Here is a 7500-nt window from a genome sequence, read left to right as displayed (position 1 = left end):
GAAATGCCCGATCTCATCTGAACTCTGAAGTAAAGCATGGTCGGGCCTGGTTAGTACTTGGATGGGAGACCGCCTGGGAATACCAGGTGCTGTAAGCTTTTCGAAGTGCTTCATTTGGCAGCAGATTTAAATAGCCAACGCTTGACAGACTCTTTCGCTTACGGCCATACCACCCTGGAAATGCCCGATCTCATCTGAACTCGGAAGTAAAGCAGGGTCGGGCCTGGTTAGTACTTGGATGGGAGACCGCCTGGGAATACCAGGTGCTGTAAGCTTTTCGAAGTGCTTCATTTGGCAGCTGATTTAAATAGCCAACGCTTGACAGCCTCTTTCGCTTACGGCCATACCACCCTGGAAATGCCCGATCTCATCTGAACTCGGAAGTAAAGCAGGGTCGGGCCTGGTTAGTACTTGGATGGGAGACCGCCTGGGAATACCAGGTGCTGTAAGCTTTTCGAAGTGCTTCATTTGGCAGCTGATTTAAATAGCCAACGCTTGACAGCCTCTTTCGCTTACGGCCATACCACCCTGGAAATGCCCGATCTCATCTGAACTCGGAAGTAAAGCAGGGTCGGGCCTGGTTAGTACTTGGATGGGAGACCGCCTGGGAATACCAGGTGCTGTAAGCTTTTCGAAGTGCTTCATTTGGCAGCTGATTTAAATAGCCAACGCTTGACAGCCTCTTTCGCTTACGGCCATACCACCCTGGAAATGCCCGATCTCATCTGAACTCGGAAGTAAAGCATGGTCGGGCCTGGTTAGTACTTGGATGGGAGACCGCCTGGGAATACCAGGTGCTGTAAGCTTTTCGAAGTGCTTCATTTGGCAGCAGATTTAAATAGCCAACGCTTGACAGCCTCTTTCGCTTACGGCCATACCACCCTGGAAATGCCCGATCTCATCTGAACTCGGAAGTAAAGCAGGGTCGGGCCTGGTTAGTACTTGGATGGGAGACCGCCTGGGAATACCAGGTGCTGTAAGCTTTTCGAAGTGCTTCATTTGGCAGCTGATTTAAATAGCCAACGCTTGACAGCCTCTTTCGCTTACGGCCATACCACCCTGGAAATGCCCGATCTCATCTGAACTCGGAAGTAAAGCAGGGTCGGGCCTGGTTAGTACTTGGATGGGAGACCGCCTGGGAATACCAGGTGCTGTAAGCTTTTCGAAGTGCTTCATTTGGCAGCTGATTTAAATAGCCAACGCTTGACAGCCTCTTTCGCTTACGGCCATACCACCCTGGAAATGCCCGATCTCATCTGAACTCGGAAGTAAAGCAGGGTCGGGCCTGGTTAGTACTTGGATGGGAGACCGCCTGGGAATACCAGGTGCTGTAAGCTTTTCGAAGTGCTTCATTTGGCAGCTGATTTAAATAGCCAACGCTTGACAGCCTCTTTCGCTTACGGCCATACCACCCTGGAAATGCCCGATCTCATCTGAACTCGGAAGTAAAGCAGGGTCGGGCCTGGTTAGTACTTGGATGGGAGACCGCCTGGGAATACCAGGTGCTGTAAGCTTTTCGAAGTGCTTCATTTGGCAGCTGATTTAAATAGCCAACGCTTGACAGCCTCTTTCGCTTATGGCCATACCACCCTGGAAATGCCCGATCTCATCTGAACTCGGAAGTAAAGCAGGGTCGGGCCTGGTTAGTACTTGGATGGGAGACCGCCTGGGAAAACCAGGTGCTGTAAGCTTTTCGAAGTGCTTCATTTGGCAGCTGATTTAAATAGCCAACGCTTGACAGCCTCTTTCGCTTACGGCCATACCACCCTGGACATGCCCGATCTCATCTGAACTCGGAAGTAAAGCAGGGTCGGGCCTGGTTAGTACTTGGATGGGAGACCGCCTGGGAATACCAGGTGCTGTAAGCTTTTCGAAGTGCTTCATTTGGCAGCTGATTTAAATAGCCAACGCTTGACAGCCTCTTTCGCTTACGGCCATACAACCCTGGAAATGCCCGATCTCATCTGAACTCGGAAGTAAAGCAGGGTCGGGCCTGGTTAGTACTTGGATGGGAGACCGCCTGGGAATACCAGGTGCTGTAAGCTTTTCGAAGTGCTTCATTTGGCAGCTGATTTAAATAGCCAACGCTTGACAGCCTCTGTCGCTTACGGCCATACCACCCTGGAAATGCCCGATCTCATCTGAACTCGGAAGTAAAGCAGGGTCGGGCCTGGTTAGTACTTGGATGGGAGACCGCCTGGGAATACCAGGTGCTGTAAGCTTTTCGAAGTGCTTCATTTGGCAGCTGATTTAAATAGCCAACGCTTGACAGCCTCTTTCGCTTACGGCCATACCACCCTGGAAATGCCCGATCTCATCTGAACTCGGAAGTAAAGCATGGTAGGGCCTGGTTAGTACTTGGATGGGAGACCGCCTGGGAATACCAGGTGCTGTAAGATTTCAAAGTGCTTCATTTGGCAGCAGATTTAAATAGCCAACGCTTGACAGCCTCTTTCGCTTACGGCCATACCACCCTGGAAATGCCCGATCTCATCTGAACTCGGAAGTAAAGCAGGGTCGGGCCTGGTTAGTACTTGGATGGGAGACCGCCTGGGAATACTAGGTGCTGTAAGCTTTTCGAAGTGCTTCATTTGGCAGCTGATTTAAATAGCCAACGCTTGACAGCCTCTTTCGCTTACGGCCATACCACCCTGGAAATGCCCGATCTCATCTGAACTCGGAAGTAAAGCAGGGTCGGGCCTGGTTAGTACTTGGATGGGAGACCGCCTGGGAATACCAGGTGCTGTAAGCTTTTCGAAGTGCTTCATTTGGCAGCTGATTTAAATAGCCAACGCTTGACAGCCTCTTTCGCTTACGGCCATACCACCCTGGAAATGCCCGATCTCATCTGAACTCGGAAGTAAAGCAGGGTCGGGCCTGGTTAGTACTTGGAAGGGAGACCGCTTGGGAATACCAGGTGCTGCAAGCTTTTCGAAGTGCTTCATTTGGCAGCTGATTTAAATAGCCAACGCTTGACAGCCTCTTTCGCTTACTGCCATACCACCCTGGAAATGCCCGATCTCATCTGAACTCGGAAGTAAAGCAGGCTCGGGCCTGGTTAGTACTTGGATGGGAGACCGCCTGGGAATACCAGGTGCTGTAAGCTTTTCGAAGTGCTTCATTTGGCAGCTGATTTAAAAAGCCAACGCTTGACAGCCTCTTTCGCTTACGGCCATACCACCCTGGAAATGCCCGATCTCATCTGAACTCGGAAGTAAAGCAGGGTCGGGCCTGGTTAGTACTTGGATGGGAGACCGCCTGGGAATACCAGGTGCTGTAAGCTTTTCGAAGTGCTTCATTTGGCAGCTGATTTAAATAGCCAACGCTTGACAGCCTCTTTCGCTTATGGCCATACCACCCTGGAAATGCCCGATCTCATCTGAACTCGGAAGTAAAGCAGGGTCGGGCCTGGTTAGTACTTGGATGGGAGACCGCCTGGGAATACCAGGTGCTGTATGCTTTTCGAAGTGCTTCATTTGGCAGCTGATTTAAATAGCCAACGCTTGACAGCCTCTTTCGCTTACGGCCATACCACCCTGGAAATGCCCGATCTCATCTGAACTCGGAAGTAAAGCAGGGTCGGGCCTGGTTAGTACTTGGATGGGAGACCGCCTGGGAATACCAGGTGCTGTAAGCTTTTCGAAGTGCTTCATTTGGCAGCTGATTTAAATAGCCAACGCTTGACAGCCTCTTTCGCTTACGGCCATACCACCCTGGAAATGCCCGATCTCATCTGAACTCGGAAGTAAAGCAGGGTCGGGCCTGGTTAGTACTTGGATGGGAGACCGCCTGGGAATACCAGGTGCTGTAAGCTTTTCGAAGTGCTTCATTTGGCAGCTGATTTAAATAGCCAACGCTTGACAGCCTCTTTCGCTTACGGCCATACCACCCTGGAAATGCCCGATCTCATCTGAACTCGGAAGTAAAGCAGGGTCGGGCCTGGTTAGTACTTGGATGGGAGACCGCCTGGGAATACCAGGTGCTGTAAGCTTTTCGAAGTGCTTCATTTGGCAGCTGATTTAAATAGCCAACGCTTGACAGCCTCTTTCGCTTACGGCCATACCACCCTGGAAATGCCCGATCTCATCTGAACTCGGAAGTAAAGCAGGGTCGGGCCTGGTTAGTACTTGGATGGGAGACCGCCTGGGAATACCAGGTGCTGTAAGCTTTTCGAAGTGCTTCATTTGGCAGCTGATTTAAATAGCCAACGCTTGACAGCCTCTTTCGCTTACGGCCATACCACCCTGGAAATGCCCGATCTCATCTGAACTCGGAAGTAAAGCAGGGTCGGGCCTGGTTAGTACTTGGATGGGAGACCGCCTGGGAATACCAGGTGCTGTAAGCTTTTCCAAGTGCTTCATTTGGCAGCTGATTTAAATAGCCAACGCTTGACAGCCTCTTTCGCTTACGGCCATACCACCCTGGAAATGCCCGATCTCATCTGAACTCGGAAGTAAAGCAGGGTCGGGCCTGGTTAGTACTTGGATGGGAGACCGCCTGGGAATACCAGGTGCTGTAAGCTTTTCGAAGTGCTTCATTTGGCAGCTGATTTAAATAGCCAACGCTTGACAGCCTCTTTCGCTTACGGCCATACCACCCTGGAAATGCCCGATCTCATCTGAACTCGGAAGTAAAGCAGGGTCGGGCCTGGTTAGTACTTGGATGGGAGACCGCCTGGGAATACCAGGTGCTGTAAGCTTTTCGAAGTGCTTCATTTGGCAGCTGATTTAAATAGCCAACGCTTGACAGCCTCTTTCGCTTACGGCCATACCACCCTGGAAATGCCCGATCTCATCTGAACTCGGAAGTAAAGCAGGGTCGGGCCTGGTTAGTACTTGGATGGGAGACCGCCTGGGAATACCAGGTGCTGTAAGCTTTTCCAAGTGCTTCATTTGGCAGCTGATTTAAATAGCCAACGCTTGACAGCCTCTTTCGCTTACGGCCATACCACCCTGGAAATGCCCGATCTCATCTGAACTCGGAAGTAAAGCAGGGTCGGGCCTGGTTAGTACTTGGATGGGAGACCGCCTGGGAATACCAGGTGCTGTAAGCTTTTCGAAGTGCTTCATTTGGCAGCTGATTTAAATAGCCAACGCTTGACAGCCTCTTTCGCTTACGGCCATACCACCCTGGAAATGCCCGATCTCATCTGAACTCGGAAGTAAAGCAGGGTCGGGCCTGGTTAGTACTTGGATGGGAGACCGCCTGGGAATACCAGGTGCTGTAAGCTTTTCGAAGTGCTTCATTTGGCAGCTGATTTAAATAGCCAACGCTTGACAGCCTCTTTCGCTTACGGCCATACCACCCTGGAAATGCCCGATCTCATCTGAACTCGGAAGTAAAGCAGGGTCGGGCCTGGTTAGTACTTGGATGGGAGACCGCCTGGGAATACCAGGTGCTGTAAGCTTTTCGAAGTGCTTCATTTGGCAGCTGATTTAAATAGCCAACGCTTGACAGCCTCTTTCGCTTACGGCCATACCACCCTGGAAATGCCCGATCTCATCTGAACTCGGAAGTAAAGCAGGGTCGGGCCTGGTTAGTACTTGGATGGGAGACCGCCTGGGAATACCAGGTGCTGTAAGCTTTTCGAAGTGCTTCATTTGGCAGCTGATTTAAATAGCCAACGCTTGACAGCCTCTTTCGCTTACGGCCATACCACCCTGGAAATGCCCGATCTCATCTGAACTCGGAAGTAAAGCAGGGTCGGGCCTGGTTAGTACTTGGATGGGAGACCGCCTGGGAATACCAGGTGCTGTAAGCTTTTCGAAGTGCTTCATTTGGCAGCTGATTTAAATAGCCAACGCTTGACAGCCTCTTTCGCTTACGGCCATACCACCCTGGAAATGCCCGATCTCATCTGAACTCGGAAGTAAAGCAGGGTCGGGCCTGGTTAGTACTTGGATGGGAGACCGCCTGGGAATACCAGGTGCTGTAAGCTTTTCGAAGTGCTTCATTTGGCAGCTGATTTAAATAGCCAACGCTTGACAGCCTCTTTCGCTTACGGCCATACCACCCTGGAAATGCCCGATCTCATCTGAACTCGGAAGTAAAGCAGGGTCGGGCCTGGTTAGTACTTGGATGGGAGACCGCCTGGGAATACCAGGTGCTGTAAGCTTTTCGAAGTGCTTCATTTGGCAGCTGATTTAAATAGCCAACGCTTGACAGCCTCTTTCGCTTACGGCCATACCACCCTGGAAATGCCCGATCTCATCTGAACTCGGAAGTAAAGCAGGGTCGGGCCTGGTTAGTACTTGGATGGGAGACCGCCTGGGAATACCAGGTGCTGTAAGCTTTTCGAAGTGCTTCATTTGGCAGCTGATTTAAATAGCCAACGCTTGACAGCCTCTTTCGCTTACGGCCATACCACCCTGGAAATGCCCGATCTCATCTGAACTCGGAAGTAAAGCAGGGTCGGGCCTGGTTAGTACTTGGATGGGAGACCGCCTGGGAATACCAGGTGCTGTAAGCTTTTCGAAGTGCTTCATTTGGCAGCTGATTTAAATAGCCAACGCTTGACAGCCTCTTTCGCTTACGGCCATACCACCCTGGAAATGCCCGATCTCATCTGAACTCGGAAGTAAAGCAGGGTCGGGCCTGGTTAGTACTTGGATGGGAGACCGCCTGGGAATACCAGGTGCTGTAAGCTTTTCGAAGTGCTTCATTTGGCAGCTGATTTAAATAGCCAACGCTTGACAGCCTCTTTCGCTTACGGCCATACCACCCTGGAAATGCCCGATCTCATCTGAACTCGGAAGTAAAGCAGGGTCGGGCCTGGTTAGTACTTGGATGGGAGACCGCCTGGGAATACCAGGTGCTGTAAGCTTTTCGAAGTGCTTCATTTGGCAGCTGATTTAAATAGCCAACGCTTGACAGCCTCTTTCGCTTACGGCCATACCACCCTGGAAATGCCCGATCTCATCTGAACTCGGAAGTAAAGCAGGGTCGGGCCTGGTTAGTACTTGGATGGGAGACCGCCTGGGAATACCAGGTGCTGTAAGCTTTTCGAAGTGCTTCATTTGGCAGCTGATTTAAATAGCCAACGCTTGACAGCCTCTTTCGCTTACGGCCATACCACCCTGGAAATGCCCGATCTCATCTGAACTCGGAAGTAAAGCAGGGTCGGGCCTGGTTAGTACTTGGATGGGAGACCGCCTGGGAATACCAGGTGCTGTAAGCTTTTCGAAGTGCTTCATTTGGCAGCTGATTTAAATAGCCAACGCTTGACAGCCTCTTTCGCTTACGGCCATACCACCCTGGAAATGCCCGATCTCATCTGAACTCGGAAGTAAAGCAGGGTCGGGCCTGGTTAGTACTTGGATGGGAGACCGCCTGGGAATACCAGGTGCTGTAAGCTTTTCCGAAGTGCTTCATTTGGCAGCTGATTTAAATAGCCAACGCTTGACAGCCTCTTTCGCTTACGGCCATACCACCCTGGAAATGCCCGATCTCATCTGAACTCGGAAGTAAAGCAGGGTCGGGCCTGGTTAGTACTTGGATGGG

General features: G+C 51.3%; 1 protein-coding gene and 43 non-coding genes across 45 annotated transcripts in view; all 44 read left to right on the top strand.

Annotated features, from left to right (window-relative positions):
- Nucleotides 1–98, top strand: part of LOC148682630 (5S ribosomal RNA) — a 119-nt gene extending 21 nt beyond the window's left edge. The window contains exon 1 of the ribosomal RNA XR_015943240.1: nt 1–98. This exon is cut by the window's left edge and continues 21 nt beyond it. This is a non-coding gene — a ribosomal RNA (5S ribosomal RNA).
- The window catches only part of LOC148682569 (uncharacterized), a 1090975-nt gene that overhangs the window by 41179 nt on the left and 1042296 nt on the right, over nt 1–7500 (top strand). The gene's annotated exons all lie outside the window — the stretch shown is intronic.
- LOC148682629 (5S ribosomal RNA) lies at nt 157–275 on the top strand. The gene has a single exon (XR_015944177.1). It is a non-coding gene; the product is annotated as a 5S ribosomal RNA (ribosomal RNA).
- Nucleotides 334–452, top strand: LOC148682628 (5S ribosomal RNA). The gene has a single exon (XR_015944176.1). It is a non-coding gene; the product is annotated as a 5S ribosomal RNA (ribosomal RNA).
- On the top strand, nt 511–629 carry LOC148682627 (5S ribosomal RNA). Its single transcript, XR_015944175.1, has one exon. It is a non-coding gene; the product is annotated as a 5S ribosomal RNA (ribosomal RNA).
- LOC148682626 (5S ribosomal RNA) lies at nt 688–806 on the top strand. The gene has a single exon (XR_015944488.1). It is a non-coding gene; the product is annotated as a 5S ribosomal RNA (ribosomal RNA).
- Nucleotides 865–983, top strand: LOC148682625 (5S ribosomal RNA). The gene has a single exon (XR_015944174.1). It is a non-coding gene; the product is annotated as a 5S ribosomal RNA (ribosomal RNA).
- On the top strand, nt 1042–1160 carry LOC148682624 (5S ribosomal RNA). The gene has a single exon (XR_015944173.1). It is a non-coding gene; the product is annotated as a 5S ribosomal RNA (ribosomal RNA).
- LOC148682623 (5S ribosomal RNA) lies at nt 1219–1337 on the top strand. Its single transcript, XR_015944172.1, has one exon. It is a non-coding gene; the product is annotated as a 5S ribosomal RNA (ribosomal RNA).
- LOC148682622 (5S ribosomal RNA) lies at nt 1396–1514 on the top strand. The gene has a single exon (XR_015944171.1). It is a non-coding gene; the product is annotated as a 5S ribosomal RNA (ribosomal RNA).
- Nucleotides 1573–1691, top strand: LOC148682621 (5S ribosomal RNA). The gene has a single exon (XR_015944351.1). It is a non-coding gene; the product is annotated as a 5S ribosomal RNA (ribosomal RNA).
- LOC148682620 (5S ribosomal RNA) lies at nt 1750–1868 on the top strand. The gene has a single exon (XR_015944345.1). It is a non-coding gene; the product is annotated as a 5S ribosomal RNA (ribosomal RNA).
- On the top strand, nt 1927–2045 carry LOC148682619 (5S ribosomal RNA). Its single transcript, XR_015944569.1, has one exon. It is a non-coding gene; the product is annotated as a 5S ribosomal RNA (ribosomal RNA).
- Nucleotides 2104–2222, top strand: LOC148682618 (5S ribosomal RNA). The gene has a single exon (XR_015944170.1). It is a non-coding gene; the product is annotated as a 5S ribosomal RNA (ribosomal RNA).
- On the top strand, nt 2281–2399 carry LOC148682617 (5S ribosomal RNA). Its single transcript, XR_015943213.1, has one exon. It is a non-coding gene; the product is annotated as a 5S ribosomal RNA (ribosomal RNA).
- LOC148682616 (5S ribosomal RNA) lies at nt 2457–2575 on the top strand. Its single transcript, XR_015944423.1, has one exon. It is a non-coding gene; the product is annotated as a 5S ribosomal RNA (ribosomal RNA).
- On the top strand, nt 2634–2752 carry LOC148682615 (5S ribosomal RNA). Its single transcript, XR_015944169.1, has one exon. It is a non-coding gene; the product is annotated as a 5S ribosomal RNA (ribosomal RNA).
- On the top strand, nt 2811–2929 carry LOC148682614 (5S ribosomal RNA). The gene has a single exon (XR_015943222.1). It is a non-coding gene; the product is annotated as a 5S ribosomal RNA (ribosomal RNA).
- On the top strand, nt 2988–3106 carry LOC148682613 (5S ribosomal RNA). Its single transcript, XR_015943234.1, has one exon. It is a non-coding gene; the product is annotated as a 5S ribosomal RNA (ribosomal RNA).
- LOC148682612 (5S ribosomal RNA) lies at nt 3165–3283 on the top strand. The gene has a single exon (XR_015944168.1). It is a non-coding gene; the product is annotated as a 5S ribosomal RNA (ribosomal RNA).
- Nucleotides 3342–3460, top strand: LOC148682611 (5S ribosomal RNA). The gene has a single exon (XR_015944527.1). It is a non-coding gene; the product is annotated as a 5S ribosomal RNA (ribosomal RNA).
- Nucleotides 3519–3637, top strand: LOC148682610 (5S ribosomal RNA). Its single transcript, XR_015944166.1, has one exon. It is a non-coding gene; the product is annotated as a 5S ribosomal RNA (ribosomal RNA).
- LOC148682609 (5S ribosomal RNA) lies at nt 3696–3814 on the top strand. Its single transcript, XR_015944165.1, has one exon. It is a non-coding gene; the product is annotated as a 5S ribosomal RNA (ribosomal RNA).
- On the top strand, nt 3873–3991 carry LOC148682608 (5S ribosomal RNA). The gene has a single exon (XR_015944164.1). It is a non-coding gene; the product is annotated as a 5S ribosomal RNA (ribosomal RNA).
- LOC148682607 (5S ribosomal RNA) lies at nt 4050–4168 on the top strand. Its single transcript, XR_015944163.1, has one exon. It is a non-coding gene; the product is annotated as a 5S ribosomal RNA (ribosomal RNA).
- On the top strand, nt 4227–4345 carry LOC148682606 (5S ribosomal RNA). Its single transcript, XR_015944162.1, has one exon. It is a non-coding gene; the product is annotated as a 5S ribosomal RNA (ribosomal RNA).
- On the top strand, nt 4404–4522 carry LOC148682605 (5S ribosomal RNA). Its single transcript, XR_015944161.1, has one exon. It is a non-coding gene; the product is annotated as a 5S ribosomal RNA (ribosomal RNA).
- Nucleotides 4581–4699, top strand: LOC148682604 (5S ribosomal RNA). Its single transcript, XR_015944160.1, has one exon. It is a non-coding gene; the product is annotated as a 5S ribosomal RNA (ribosomal RNA).
- LOC148682603 (5S ribosomal RNA) lies at nt 4758–4876 on the top strand. The gene has a single exon (XR_015944159.1). It is a non-coding gene; the product is annotated as a 5S ribosomal RNA (ribosomal RNA).
- On the top strand, nt 4935–5053 carry LOC148682602 (5S ribosomal RNA). The gene has a single exon (XR_015944158.1). It is a non-coding gene; the product is annotated as a 5S ribosomal RNA (ribosomal RNA).
- Nucleotides 5112–5230, top strand: LOC148682601 (5S ribosomal RNA). The gene has a single exon (XR_015944157.1). It is a non-coding gene; the product is annotated as a 5S ribosomal RNA (ribosomal RNA).
- LOC148682600 (5S ribosomal RNA) lies at nt 5289–5407 on the top strand. Its single transcript, XR_015944155.1, has one exon. It is a non-coding gene; the product is annotated as a 5S ribosomal RNA (ribosomal RNA).
- Nucleotides 5466–5584, top strand: LOC148682599 (5S ribosomal RNA). The gene has a single exon (XR_015944154.1). It is a non-coding gene; the product is annotated as a 5S ribosomal RNA (ribosomal RNA).
- Nucleotides 5643–5761, top strand: LOC148682598 (5S ribosomal RNA). The gene has a single exon (XR_015944153.1). It is a non-coding gene; the product is annotated as a 5S ribosomal RNA (ribosomal RNA).
- On the top strand, nt 5820–5938 carry LOC148682597 (5S ribosomal RNA). Its single transcript, XR_015944152.1, has one exon. It is a non-coding gene; the product is annotated as a 5S ribosomal RNA (ribosomal RNA).
- LOC148682596 (5S ribosomal RNA) lies at nt 5997–6115 on the top strand. Its single transcript, XR_015944151.1, has one exon. It is a non-coding gene; the product is annotated as a 5S ribosomal RNA (ribosomal RNA).
- LOC148682595 (5S ribosomal RNA) lies at nt 6174–6292 on the top strand. Its single transcript, XR_015944150.1, has one exon. It is a non-coding gene; the product is annotated as a 5S ribosomal RNA (ribosomal RNA).
- LOC148682594 (5S ribosomal RNA) lies at nt 6351–6469 on the top strand. The gene has a single exon (XR_015944149.1). It is a non-coding gene; the product is annotated as a 5S ribosomal RNA (ribosomal RNA).
- LOC148682593 (5S ribosomal RNA) lies at nt 6528–6646 on the top strand. Its single transcript, XR_015944148.1, has one exon. It is a non-coding gene; the product is annotated as a 5S ribosomal RNA (ribosomal RNA).
- LOC148682592 (5S ribosomal RNA) lies at nt 6705–6823 on the top strand. Its single transcript, XR_015944147.1, has one exon. It is a non-coding gene; the product is annotated as a 5S ribosomal RNA (ribosomal RNA).
- LOC148682591 (5S ribosomal RNA) lies at nt 6882–7000 on the top strand. Its single transcript, XR_015944146.1, has one exon. It is a non-coding gene; the product is annotated as a 5S ribosomal RNA (ribosomal RNA).
- LOC148682590 (5S ribosomal RNA) lies at nt 7059–7177 on the top strand. Its single transcript, XR_015944144.1, has one exon. It is a non-coding gene; the product is annotated as a 5S ribosomal RNA (ribosomal RNA).
- LOC148682589 (5S ribosomal RNA) lies at nt 7236–7354 on the top strand. Its single transcript, XR_015944143.1, has one exon. It is a non-coding gene; the product is annotated as a 5S ribosomal RNA (ribosomal RNA).
- The window catches only part of LOC148682588 (5S ribosomal RNA), a 119-nt gene continuing 32 nt past the window's right edge, over nt 7414–7500 (top strand). Inside the window, exon 1 of the ribosomal RNA XR_015944142.1 lies at nt 7414–7500. This exon is cut by the window's right edge and continues 32 nt beyond it. This is a non-coding gene — a ribosomal RNA (5S ribosomal RNA).

This window comes from Danio rerio, chromosome 4 (assembly GCF_052040795.2).
Source record: "Danio rerio strain M-AB ecotype USA chromosome 4, GRCz13ab, whole genome shotgun sequence".
In the NCBI taxonomy this organism is placed as follows: Eukaryota; Metazoa; Chordata; class Actinopteri; order Cypriniformes; family Danionidae; genus Danio; species Danio rerio.
The sequence above is the reverse complement of the archived record's forward strand: the minus strand, read 5'-3'. Positions and strand labels throughout refer to the sequence as shown.